Source organism: Capra hircus, chromosome 16 (assembly GCF_001704415.2).
Source record: "Capra hircus breed San Clemente chromosome 16, ASM170441v1, whole genome shotgun sequence".
Lineage (NCBI taxonomy): Eukaryota > Metazoa > Chordata > Mammalia > Artiodactyla > Bovidae > Capra > Capra hircus.
Genome location: NC_030823.1, coordinates 15,939,438 through 15,953,069, shown reverse-complemented (window position 1 = coordinate 15,953,069; position 13,632 = coordinate 15,939,438). Strand labels below are relative to the sequence as shown.

Below are 13,632 nucleotides of genomic sequence, written 5' to 3'. Positions count from 1 at the left end.
AGATGCCACAAATTGCAAGACTGTTGAATCAGCATTTCTAATTTTATTCAGTTCAATATCTATTATAAAGTTCCTTTAATTGTTACACTACAGCACATTTCAAACTGCAATAAGTAAGATGAAGGGTATTTTATTTGCACTAGACTAAAACAGGAATTCTCCTGAAACTTCATGAAAATATTTCAATCTGACTTTAAAACATATGCACAGACAACTTTCCACATTTTCAAGTTATGCTTATTGAGGTTTCTGTTTATATTTTTGTTTCTTTTTAGCATATGCTGTTAGAGCATTCAGAAAAGCAATTTACATGGAAAATAAACAACTTGTTTACTGCAGGTTGTAGGGCTCAAATCAAGTGGCAAACACTCTTTGGCTCACAATTCTAGTTTTGTAGTTTATTTAATTGGAAACTGTACAATATAATAAGTACTGTAATTTATTATTTTCTATGGTCGCTTTTATGTGCTACCATACATAAACACAATTTGCATAATGCAAGCATTTGAACTTTGATGTTCGTGACAAATAAGGCTTTCTTTATTTTTTTGCTATTTCCAAGCTGTTTTTGAACACATTTGAACTGTGTCTAAGGCAGGACATTTAAACACAATCAGATCTTTCCAATTACATAGTTTTTCCCAATAGTGTTTAGTTAAACATTACCTAATTTTTAATATGATTTCCTATTCTACACATGGGTTAATTGTGTTCTGAAGCTTGTAATTATGAAAATTTCCTAGTTATGGCTTTATTAATTGCATTATTATCACATAGCCTACTATATATGATTTTTTCCTATAAAGCTTTAAGTGCCTACAAGATCTTAATAAATGTTTCATGACAGTATAATAAACATAATGTGTCTTTTATTGTCTAAGAAGAGAAAAAATAAATTTAGAATTATTGTGTTGTAATCTTCACTTGTTTATGCCAACAACCTTGTGAGTAAACATTAATAGCTAGTCTTGTTGTTGCTGTTGTTTAGTCACTCAGTTGTGTCTGACTCTTTTGTGACCCCATAGACTGTAGTCCGCCAGACTTCTCTGTCCATGCGATTTCCCAGGCAAGAATACTGGAGTGGGTTGACATTTCCTTCTCCAGGGGATCTTCGCAACCCAGGGATGCAACTGGCATTTACTGCATTGCAGGTGAATTTTTTATGCTGAGCCATCAGGGAAGCAGTGATATCTAATCCTGTGCATGTTAATTGTGTAGTATGCAAGAAAAAGAGGACATGAGAAAAAGTTCCATATTTATAGGTGTCTATTTCTGAGATTTTCTGTTCTGTTTTTATAGTGTCTTTGTGTTGCTATGGTATCAAGGTAATGTTGGCCTCATCAAATGAGTTAGGAAATATTCCCGTTGCTTCTATCTTTCAAAAGAGGTTGCATATTTTTGGTGTAATTTCTTTCCTAAATGTCTAATGCAGTTTATCTGTGAACCACTCTGGGCCTGGTGCTCACTGCTTTGGAAGGTTACTAGTCATTGATTTAATTTTCAAAATAGATAAATGCCTATCATATTGTCTATTTCTTCTTGAATGATTTCTCACAGTTTGCATACTTTAAGGAACTGATCTATTTCATCTAGGTTATAAAATCTGTGAGGACAATTGTTCATAATATTTCTTTATTATCCTTCTTATTTCATAAGATCTGTAGTGATGGTTTCCTTTTCATATATCAGTAGTTTGTATTCTCTCTCTTTTTTCCTCTAAATAGCCTGGCTGAAAGGTTATCAATTTCACTGATTTTTCAAAAAATAAACTTTTAGATTTCCTATATTAACTACCTGTTTTCAGTTCCACAGATTTCTGCTCCCCCCACTTCTCCTGCTTACTTTGGATTTAATTTACTCTTTTTTTCATGGTTCCCAACATGAAACCTTAAATTGTTATGAGATTTCTTTTTTTTTTCTTTTTGAATATGTACATTTGATGCTACAAATTTCCCTTTAAGCTTTTGCTTCATTAAAACAAAATTTAAATTGTGTTTTCCATTTCATTTAATATAGGATTTTTAAAATTTATCTTCACATTTCTTTTTTGAGCCAAGTTTTATGTAGAAGTGTTATTGTTTAATCTCCACTTAATTGGGGATTTTCCAGTTATCAATCATTTAAGGTCTAGTTTAATTCCATTGTGATTTGTGGGCAGCCATTGGATGACTTCTATTCTTTTAAATTTGTTCAGGTGTATTTTATGGCCTAGTTTGTGATCTAGGTGAAAAATCAATGTGAGCTTGAGAAAAATGTGTATATGCTCTTGTTAGATGAAGAAGTGTGTGTGTGTTTGTGCTCAGTAATGTCCGACTCTTTGCAACCCCATGGACTGTAGTTGGCCAGGCTCCTCTGCCCATGGAATTTTCCAGACAAGAAAACTGAAGTGGGTTACCATTTCCTCCTCCAGGGGATCTTCCTGACCCATGGACTGAACTTGTGTCTCTTGCATCTCCTGCATTGAGAGGCAGATTCTTTACCACTAAGCCACCTGGGAAGTGAAGGAGTTTATATATGTCAATTACATCCATCTGATTGATGATGTTGTTGAGTTCAACCATGTTCTTACTGATTTCCAGCCTCTTGGATCTATTTCTGGTCAAGAGGTGCTGAAGTCTCCAACTACCAGAGTAGTTGGATTTATCTGTTTTCATTGCAATTTCATCAGTTTTTGCCTCATGTTATTGCCACGTAGGTTCATACACATTAAAATTTGTTATATATTCTTGGAGAACTGACCCCTTCACCGTCATGTAAGTCCCTTCCTATTTCTGATAAGGAAATGTCTGCTCAATCTGAAATTAATATAGCTACTCCTGTTTTCCTTTGACTCATGTTACTATGGTATATTTTTGTCCATCGATGTAGTTTTAATTTATATGTTTCTCCATATTTATAGTGAATTTCTTTTAGACAACATACAGTTGAGCTGTGAATTTTGATCTATGTGACAATCCTTTTCTTTAATTGATGCACTATACCACTGACATTCAAAATGATTATTGATGAAGTTAGACATATAATTACCATATTCAGCACTGTTTTCTACTTATTTCTCTTGTTTTTTGTTCCTATTTTTGTCTTCTATGCATTTTCTGCCATTTGTATGTTAAACTGAATATTTTATATGATTCCATTCTCTCTTCTTAGCATATTAATTATGCTTTTTGCCACTTTCCTTCAGTGAAAAACTTTTGCATTGTACATTTTAAAATGGTCAAAGTTCAACTTCAAATAGCGCTAAACCACTTAACTGGCAATGTGAGTACCTTATAGTAACTAAATATTCTTAAATATTTCCACTTATAACTTCTATCATGTTTTTCTCCTTCATTGCCCTTATATATAGGCATACATAAGAGATATCCACAAGCATATAAAATGCAATACATTGTTGCAATGCCTTTTAATATGAAAAAGTCCTGTTGCCCGTTAAATCAATTAAGAATATGATAAAACTTTTTATTTCATCTTCACTTATTTCTCCTTCAATGCTCTCCATTCTTCAAGTAGATTGTATTTTTGACCTATCTTCTCACTGAAGGACTCCTTTTAGCATTTCTTTCAAGGTCAGTCTATGGGCAACACATTCACTAAATTTTTGTTTGAGAAAAGTATTTCTCCTTCACTTCTGAAGGATATACACATACATTTGAGAAAAAAAAGTCTATCCAATATATTTAAAAATCTATTCTAATTAATAAGAAAAATGATAGACAATCTAACAGGAAAGCAGAAAAATATTTAACAGGTATGCCATGAAATAGGATCTATAAATAAATAAGAAAGTCAATGTTATTAGTAATCAGGGACATGAAATTTTAAAATGCAGTATAATACCTGTCCATGCCTACTATGAACCCTAAAGTTAAACAACCAAAAAATTTATAGAGGCTGTGGAGCAATTGAAACACCCTTAAAATGTTGATAAGAGTGTGAATAAATACGGTCATATACTCAAACTGAAAATACACTTTTTCTTTTTCACTATTTAGCAGTTGTACTTTTAAGTATATACTCAAAAGTGTTCATCAAGACACATGTAGTAGAATTATGTAACTTCAGTGTTAGTAACAGCCCTAAGATGGAAACCCAATATGAATTATTACATAGTGAATTGGAACAGAAAATGAATTATGTACACACTGACTAAAAATCTATACAGTAATAAAAATAAACTGAAGTTCAAGCAACTAGCAATACTGTAAATAAATCTCACAAATATATTGATGAGTGAAAGAAGCCAAGCATAGAATAATACACGTAGCATGATGCCACATATATAAAGTTCAAAAATGGGCAAAGTTATTCTAAGGCATAAATTAAAATAGTATTTTTATTAGGTTTTTCTAGAAATACAGTGTGTGTGAGAGAGAGAGAGGGATGGAGAGAGAGATTTATTATACAGAATCAGCTCACATAATTATAAAAGCTGGAAATTTCCAAGATATTCAGGGTTAGCTGGCAAGCTGCCGGCCCAGCAGAGTTGATGGTTTAGCCTCAGTTCTAAGGCCTATAGGCTCAAGATACAGGAAAAGCCAAAGGTTCGGTTTGAGTTTTAAGGAGAGGAAAGACCATGTTCAGACAGGAAGAATTCTCACTCAGGGGAGGGTCAACCTTTTAGTTCTATTCAGGATTTCAACAGATGGGATGAGGTAACCATGTTATGGAGGGCAATCTGCTTAATTCTTAATCTATTGATTTAAATGTTAATCTCATCCAAAAGCACCTCACAGGAACACACAGAATAATGTTTGAGCAAATCTCTGGGGACCTTGTGGCCTAGTCAAATTGACATGTAAAATTAACTATTACAGGACTTAGATTGGACAGTATGGTAGAGGCACACAGTGGGGCTGCTGGTAATATTGTTTCCTGAGTGATGGTCACACACAGGTGGCCACTTTGTAAAAGCTCATCAAACTGCATATTTACAATTTGTGCAACTTCCTATACACACATATGTGTTGGTAAAATGCTTACTGAAAATAAACTGTATTTAATGGAGATTTAAATTATTTACATATATATATAACTAGTCCCCTAATATAGCTTATAAAATATGTCTGTAAATATATCCACAAGGCATTCTTCATTTTATAATTTCAACTGAATATGATTTTTGATCTTCTAATTAATTATATATATATATGGCATAATTGCAAAAATTCAATGAAATTGACTTGTAGTACCTGTCAAATATGTATAGTTAATGTATAAATTTAATAAAGAGGCTGTTTTTTTACTATTTCTAGAAAATATTTTATGTATTTTCCTCCCCATGAGAATGGCAGTCTTGTGTCAAATGACTAGTGTTTTTTTTAAGTGTTAATAGCTAAGAAATGATTAATCCCCTATTATATACTAGTGATGGGACACTGTATTCAGTGTTGAAAATGTATTTTCCTATACTGTGGTGTTGAAAGTAAAACATTGGCCAATTATTATTTTGCACACTTTACTTTTATATATATATACATACACAGTGTTTATAGTTTCAAAACATGCTCACTATTTATAGTGTCCACACACATTTCCTGTGTTTATTGCTTATTCTTTGTATAATGGCAGACATTATTTCTTCCTTCTGAAAAGTGTGATTCACAAGAATCATATACTATTTTTATTGTTTTTTTTTTTTTTGGCTTTCGAAGCAACCATGGTTACTTTGAATAATTTTAAACATTAGTGTTTTAACTAAGACTTTCAAATTGTGATGTCATCTGTATTGTTAGTTTCTGAACCAAATTATTGGAAATATTGGGAGATGAATATTTTTTGTATTAAATTATAAACTGTATAAAACTAAACAAAACTCATATTTACCTATGTGGCGTGACATTGAATTACACATTTTATTTTCTTTTAAAATCATTTTCTGTCTCATTATTTTAGTAATATTCATTTCAAAGTTCTTTCTCCAAAATGAGTTATCAGAAACTCTCCCAATTACTATGAGTGAGTAAGATGAATAGTATTGAGTTCTATTTTCATGTGAGGAAATTTAAAATTTGTGGTTAAGTAACAAAACTGATATTAAAAATTATATATAGAAATCTTTACTCTTAACCAGGATCTTTTTACACAATAATAAATGGCAGCCATGTGTGAAACTTTCTATTGAAATGAAACAATTTAGAACTTTCAATTTATGTTACATTTAAAAGTGATTAGAAAACTTGTTTGTCACTGTTTCTTGATCAGTCATGGCAATAAGCTAAATTTAGAGTCAACTGGTAATTCTTTATTCAAGCCCTAAAAGACCCCTGAGAAGTGACTTGATATTGCAGAGTAATATTGAATGCAAAATTCATAAACAACAAGAGTAGTGGGGTGATTTTGGCCTCCATAAGTGAGTAAAATAGAAAGATTCACTCTTCTAAAATTGCAATCTTTCAAATTATCAAGTAAAACCAAACCAATACTGTCTTCAAGATGCTGAAGAAAAATTGATGCATATATAATTTTTATTTTTATAAGATTTAGGCATGATTCATTCATTCAGTCAAGGTTTATTGAGATCTTCTATTTGTAATTTCATGGTTTGTGTCACTAGTGTTTACAATCTAAGACGCATAGTTATGCATGCATGAGACTAAATGTATATACAATTTTTTCCAAGACAAGTATTAACATGAACGAAAGACTTCTTGAAGTCAGAAAACAAACCCTACTGGGAACATTCTGAAATCCAGCTGATAAACAGTAGAAGTCAGAAGTGTGTTAACAAAATAAAGGTGTACAGCCAGCGCAGTCAGCCAGAATCCCATCAGCAAATAGAAAATAAAAGCAAAATAAATACTGCATCAACTATACCTAAGTAAGTTAGCAAAAAATGGTATAGAGAAAATAAATAATTAAGAATGAAAATTTGGCTTTTAGAATATGATGCAACCATTAAAATTCTATGCAACCTGCTGGCATAACACTTTGTCTACAACGAAGTAGGTAAAGAGAGATGGATAGAATGGAGATGATAGAAACCAAGGAGGTATTTCATGATCTAAATATATAAAAATATATCAATATTTATCTATATTAAATATATATACATATAAATGAAAGTAAAAGACACGGAAAGGCAGGGCAGTTGGCCCTCCCTATCTGCGAGCTCCCCATTTGCCAACCACAAGTTCAACCAAATGGGGAACAAAGATTTTTAAATTCCAGAATTTCCAAAAAGCAAAACTTGAATTTGCTGCAAAGACAATTATTGACATTCACATTGTGTTTACTACTATTCACATTCACATTGTGTATACTACTATTTACATAGCGTTTATATTGCATTAGGTATCATAAGTAACCTAGAGATTATTTTAAAAGTGTTTGGGAGGATGTTATAAGTGATATAAAATACCACAGCATTTTATATAAGGGACTTAAGCATTTGCAGATTTCGGTATCCTTGGGGGTCTTGGAAACAATGCCCCAGAGATACTGAGGGATGCCTGTACACACACATAAAAGGTCAAAATCGAAGAATTCTTCATATTTCAAGTGATATTTGTGTATATGAATATATATAGTTTGTTGCCTCCTAAAAAGATCCACTTTCTTCACAATCTACTGTTTTCAAAAGCTATTACTAGAATGAAGTTAAAAATTATGTATCAACCATGTGAAGCAGTTGATTTTTTCCCACTTGTTTATGATATATCAGGCATGGTTCTATTTGCTAAATGGACTGGAAAAGAAAGGGTATTATGCAAATATGCAAGAAGACGGAGTTGTGACTGATGGTTCTGCATGTAAAATGTGTCTAGAATAAAGAATATAAAGTAAAATCTATAGTTGTGTCTGTATTTAAACTTTCGATAGTCTTCAGAATGCTGAAATTTGAGTCAGTACGATAGATATGCAAATAGTCCTTAACAATGTATTTTCTATTACCAGAAGCATTCTACATATTACAATATTTTGAATTATTTACTATATAAGTGATCTGTAGAGACTGAACCCAGTTCTTAACTCACAAAACATATCCAGTTTTAACACAAAAATACAATATATTTTCATTTAAACTGCAATAAAAAAGGAAAAAAAGATGTTAAAAGTGTAGCCTGATTCAGTATTTGCAAGCTGTATTACTTTCTAGGACTTCCCAGGTGGTGATAGTTGTAAAGAATCCACCTGCCAATACAGGATATGCGAGAGACCTGGGTTTGATGCCTAGGTCTGGAAGATCCCCTGGAGTAGGAAATGGTAGCCTGATTCAGTATCTGCAAGCTGTATTACTTTCTAGGCCTATGTCTAATTATCACTTTGAAAATACTTTAAGATAACCAATTTGCTTGACACTTACACAAACTTTCACATTATCTCTACTAGAAATATAAGTATTCTTTTGGCTTTTGTTATTTTATTATTTTAAAAGAGGAAAGTCACAAAATCCAACCGATTAAAAACAGGTTACCTGCAGATCATGCATGTTGACTCCAAGGAATTTGAAGAATTTTAATTGACGGATTTGTCACCAGTGACTGGCTGTTTTCAATGGCTAGATTGTGGTCCTTCTTCTCCTACTGAATCACTCTTTTCTTAGCTGTTCCAGATCATTGCTTTAATCCTAAATTTTAATTTGTGCAAGTAAGCGAGTTATTCAAGCTTTTATCTTTTATAGGGAGACACATTTATTTTTCAGCATATGTCCTCAGATAAAGAATTTTCACACTATCTTATCTATTTTATTTATACCCATAATGATTTCCACTACTTTTATTAGTGCACATAATTTTTATTGTTGTTGTTAAGAAAAACTTTCCAACATGCAATTGGAGCCTGTATTCTGCAGGAATATCTTTTGTACATTGTTATGACCCCAAAAGAAGCAGAAGATGCACTTTTAATACCAACTTGCTGAATTATTGTACAGGACATTCAACAACCCTGAAAAATATATGAGAACATAGTCTGGATGTTAGTATAGGGACAATGACATATTTATGACTTACACATTAGGTAAAGGATGTCTCACCTGAGTTGTTGGCTGTGATGAAATTCTTGGAAAAAAGTAAACACAATTTATCCTCTAAACCTATAACCATATTTAGCTATTTATTATGCTACCAAGTTATTGATAAGTTTTAAAATTGCTTTGATAAGGGTATGACTCTTTCTCATGGAAGAAAAATACCTGCTAGTACTTAAAATATAAAAGGTAACATCTCCTGTAATCACCTTTGTTGACTGGAACTGTCCAGGCAGTCATAAAAATGACCCTAGATTCATGGGATATAAGTCATGTCTAAAACACTCAATCAGCATAAAAGTACAGCTTGCCTCACCAGCATCTAAAAGCACAACATCAGTCTCTCCGTGTTTCCCTAGAGTGCACTGAGCTGGCTGTGGACCATTTCACATACATCATAAGGTCACTGTCACCCCATTACTCTCTTTGGGATAAAGAACATTCAAGAACAAAGCTCATTTTTGAGGCTAAGAATAAAGCACAGTAGAGGAACTATCAAAACACAGAGGAAAGTGCCTTTCCTCTGTCAGTTTGTCAAGTCACTTATTGCCGGCCCAGTCAGTGAAGCAGCCCTGTTAATTAAGTGCATGGCCCTTGCCCACTTGGTCCAAGAAACTATTTGGATAGGATCTAAATATAAATACATCTATGTGTGTGTGTTCCTGCTCAGTCAATCAGTTATGTCTGATCCTTTGCAACCACGTGTACTGTAGCCCTCTGGGCTCCTCTGTGTATGAGATTTCACAGGCAAGAATACGGGAATGGTTTGCCATTTCCTCTTCAAGGGATATCCCTGATCCAGGGATCGAACTCTTGTCTCCTGCATTGGAAGTTGGGTTCTTTACCACTGAGCCACCAGCAAAGCCCAAATATGTAATGAATAAATTGTGATTTTCTTGGTCACTTCCCTCAACTTTCATCCTTGAATTCCATCTTTTCTGTATCTTGAACCAAAGCCTAAAATGAAGCTTTTAATCACTGCCAGTTGGCTAAAATAAAATCCTAAATCTGATCTGGCAGTGATGACCTAGGAAGTGAAAACCTCCTGCTGCTTCCTCTTCTGTGTGTTTTACTTGTAATGAACTGTTTGCTGCGGTCTCAGAATAGGCAGGCCCCTGACTGAAATGTTGATTTGCTTCCAACTTGAGATAATCATGAAACTAATAAGTTAGAAGTAAAATACAATCCTAGATTTTTCAGGTAGCCGGATTTTCACAAATTTTAAGTTGAATCAAAGGAAATTACCATTTTTGAGGGTCAAGAATGGTTGAATACTTGCAACTTCATATTGCTCAACTTATAGAGCATATACATAAACATTTGAATATTGAAATCATTTTCATATACACAAAATATGGTTATACTTTTTTTTTCCAGTTTTGCGACCAAGACTATATGTAATTTTAGAAATAAGGTAGCATCATTTTTTCACATTTTCCATAAACACTAAAATATATGTAGTTGCACAGCTCTGGTATCATTATGAAAAGGCAGAATTTATGTTGTGCTGCCTACTTAAGTCCTTTGCAAGATACTTCGCAGCACTGATCTATTGAAGCAGCCTGGCCAGCTTCTAAATAACCACATTTTTATCTCAACATATGAACCGTATAGTCAGTAGCCAAAATCCATCTTTGAATATGAAATCAGGTTGCTGAAGATTTGCTATGATCTATAATCTAAAATGTGCTAGTGGCTCTAAGTACTGATTTGTTAGACTTAATTTAAACACATACAACAGCTGGTCTAACCAGATCCTGGCTGGAATAATTTCTAAAAGAAACAAAAGTAATTGCTTTCTAGTTGCATGTCTATGCCTACAATAAAAATAACATGCCAGTTTTCTGTATCAGGAGGAAAAAGAAAAGCAGCAATAGATATAAAATGCCTTGTATAAAGCAGTTCTTGAGTGTATTTCACAAATATAAATTTTATGGATCAAATTATCCTCCATAAAATCTGGTGTCACTTAATAGCCATTTAAATCTCTGTATTCTCGTGGCCATATAATCAGGCCATATTGTTGAGAGCAAGAAAAATATTCCATAGAATAGTGAGGGCTATACTGAAGCCAAATCTTTTGATATACCTTAAAACTAAATCCACATAAATGGGAATACATTTATAACAGAATTTTCTGAAATCCTAATATAATTAAAGGCACGAGTAGAGATAGCCAGGCTTGATTTTGTGATACGCTTGAAGTATACCAGTGTAAAATACGATTTTGTTTATTAGACGAAATAATAATATATAACATTTTCAGCTGATTCAAAGTCCTATTAAAATCAGTGTTGGAAAACAAAATAAGTAACATTACACAAATCTGAGCTTACAATAGGTGCAGTGATATAGTGATAAAGATATCACTGATGTATGCTTCCTGGGAAAGCTATGGGGTGGCAAATGTATCACAAGAATTAGCCCCTGAATTAGATATGCACCAGGATATTTCTAGGTATTTTATTTGGAACCCTCAGGAAAGTTAAGGTTTATTCAAAATGAGAAGACCTAGTGGAGAAGAGGATGTTTTAGTCCAGGAACTTTTGTATGTGGCTGGCTTACTCATCCATCACTGACAGTACAGGAAAAACAAACAAATAAATAAAAGTCAGCTACAGGCAAATACTTCTATCTTATTACATTCCACTTGCTTTGTTGTTTTCTGTTCACAGTGTTTGAGCTTCCAGGTTCTCTTTCAAGTTCTGTTCCTCAAGATCTGCCCAAATCCATCCCAATCTCCTCATTTAGGAGACTTATGGTATGTGAGGGCTTCTCTGGTGGCTTAGTGGTAAAGAATTCGCATGCAATGCAGGAGATTCAGGTTTGATCCCTGAGTCAGGAAGATCCCCTGGGGAAGGACATGGCAACTCATGCCAGTATTCTTGCCTGGGAAATTCCATGGAAAGAGACGCCAGGAGGGCTACAGTCCATGGGGTACACAAGAGTCAGACACGACTGAAACACCAACAACATGGTATGTGAAATTTCTACTAGCTAGAAATTCTATGTGCAAGCATGATGAATTATAATCATTTTGGGATGAGGTGAGAGACTGACATTAGAGACTTTTTAGAAATTTTATATAAAGTATATCACAGAATCCTTGCAACTATACTGTGATGTAGCCATTATTTTTACAGATGAGGAAGCTACAGCTCAGAAAAGATACTTACATGATACATATCAAATCTCTCATCATATTTTCTCTGTTCTGTGGTTAGCATGTATCTAGAACCAGAGCACTTCTCTATCGTCCCCCCTTGGTCAAAGTCACCTCACGTGCTTACCTGGGACATTCTGGTATTCTGCTACTTCTGCCCCGCCCCATATTGACTAGTAGAAACGTAGCAGAATATTTTACAATAAAGTCAGGAATGTCACCAATGAGCTCAAAATCCTCAAATGGCTTCCCCTTTCACTTCAAGAAAAACTCATGAACCTTATGATCATTTACCAGGCTGCATATGATTCTCACACTCAGCATATCCCTAGATCATTCTGATGCAGTTTCACTTTCCTATTTACAGTTTCTCAAACAAACCTCCTTAAGGCCTGACCTTTGCAAGTGCTTTCTCTTCTGCTGGGGGGTCTTCAGTTCCCTCCATGGCAAAACACTGTCTTACAAGACTCTGATCAAAGATCACCCAGCCACTCAGGCCTCGCCTAGCTCTCCTATATGAATTAGAGCCCCTACCCCATCCTCTTTCAGCACCCTCCTTAACACTTTTTTTTTTCCTCAGTAGATTTTGTTTATTATCAGCTATATGTTCTTTGTACTTATATTCACTGCATGTCCTTATGACTCAGATGTAAACTTCATGAGGGCTGAGAATATTTCATTCATTGCTGCATTCCTGGTGCCTGGCATATGCTCACACATAGCAGGCACACAATAAACAGTTGTTGAATTTATGGTGCAGTCCTTGCCAGGTGTTCAGTCTAAGGTATTCATGGCACTGAAATGTCTGAGGAAAGAAGTGTTTCAGGACTGGTTCTGTGACATCAACATAACCAACGCTGTCTACAAGGGGGTCTCTGAGAGACTCTGAACAATTTTTCCTATTCCTCAGATAACAAAACCTCAGAAGAGACTATCTTCTATGCCTTTTCTTTTTCTTTGTAAAAACTGATGTCTGGAACTTCTGTGGTCATCACATTAAGTCCATACATGCTATGAATACTGCAGATATCAGAGAGGAGAGGTAAAAGAATCTGAAAGAGATTCAGTGTCATTCTTGAGCTCCCAAATCAGTTATCATGGAGTGATACCTTATCTCTGGGCTTCTTGATACATCAGATATTATATTCCCTCACTGTTGAAGCTTGAGTTAGAGCTCCCCTATTTGTGGCCAAAGCATTGTCCCCTTGTCTTAAAAGATGGATGTAGCCCTTGGATAAGAGCCATGTGACTTGTTTTAGCTTATGAGACATCACATTGTGAGCAAAGCAGGAGTTTACAAAACACTAAAGAATTGGGGCTTTTGTGCTTGCTGCTTTTGGAACCCTGTCACACCCAGTATGTGAACAAACCCAGACCAACCTATCCAATGATCAGACATAGGGTGATGAGAGACACACAATCAGTACCGCTGAATCACGGGACAGCCACCTGCCAAACAGGTAAGTAAAGCATGGAGTGCTAGCTGACTGCCAATTCA

At 34.3% G+C, this 13,632-nt stretch overlaps 1 pseudogene; it reads right to left on the bottom strand.

Moving 5' to 3' along the window:
• Nucleotides 1–12,302, bottom strand: part of LOC102173487 — a 57,901-nt pseudogene extending 45,599 nt beyond the window's left edge.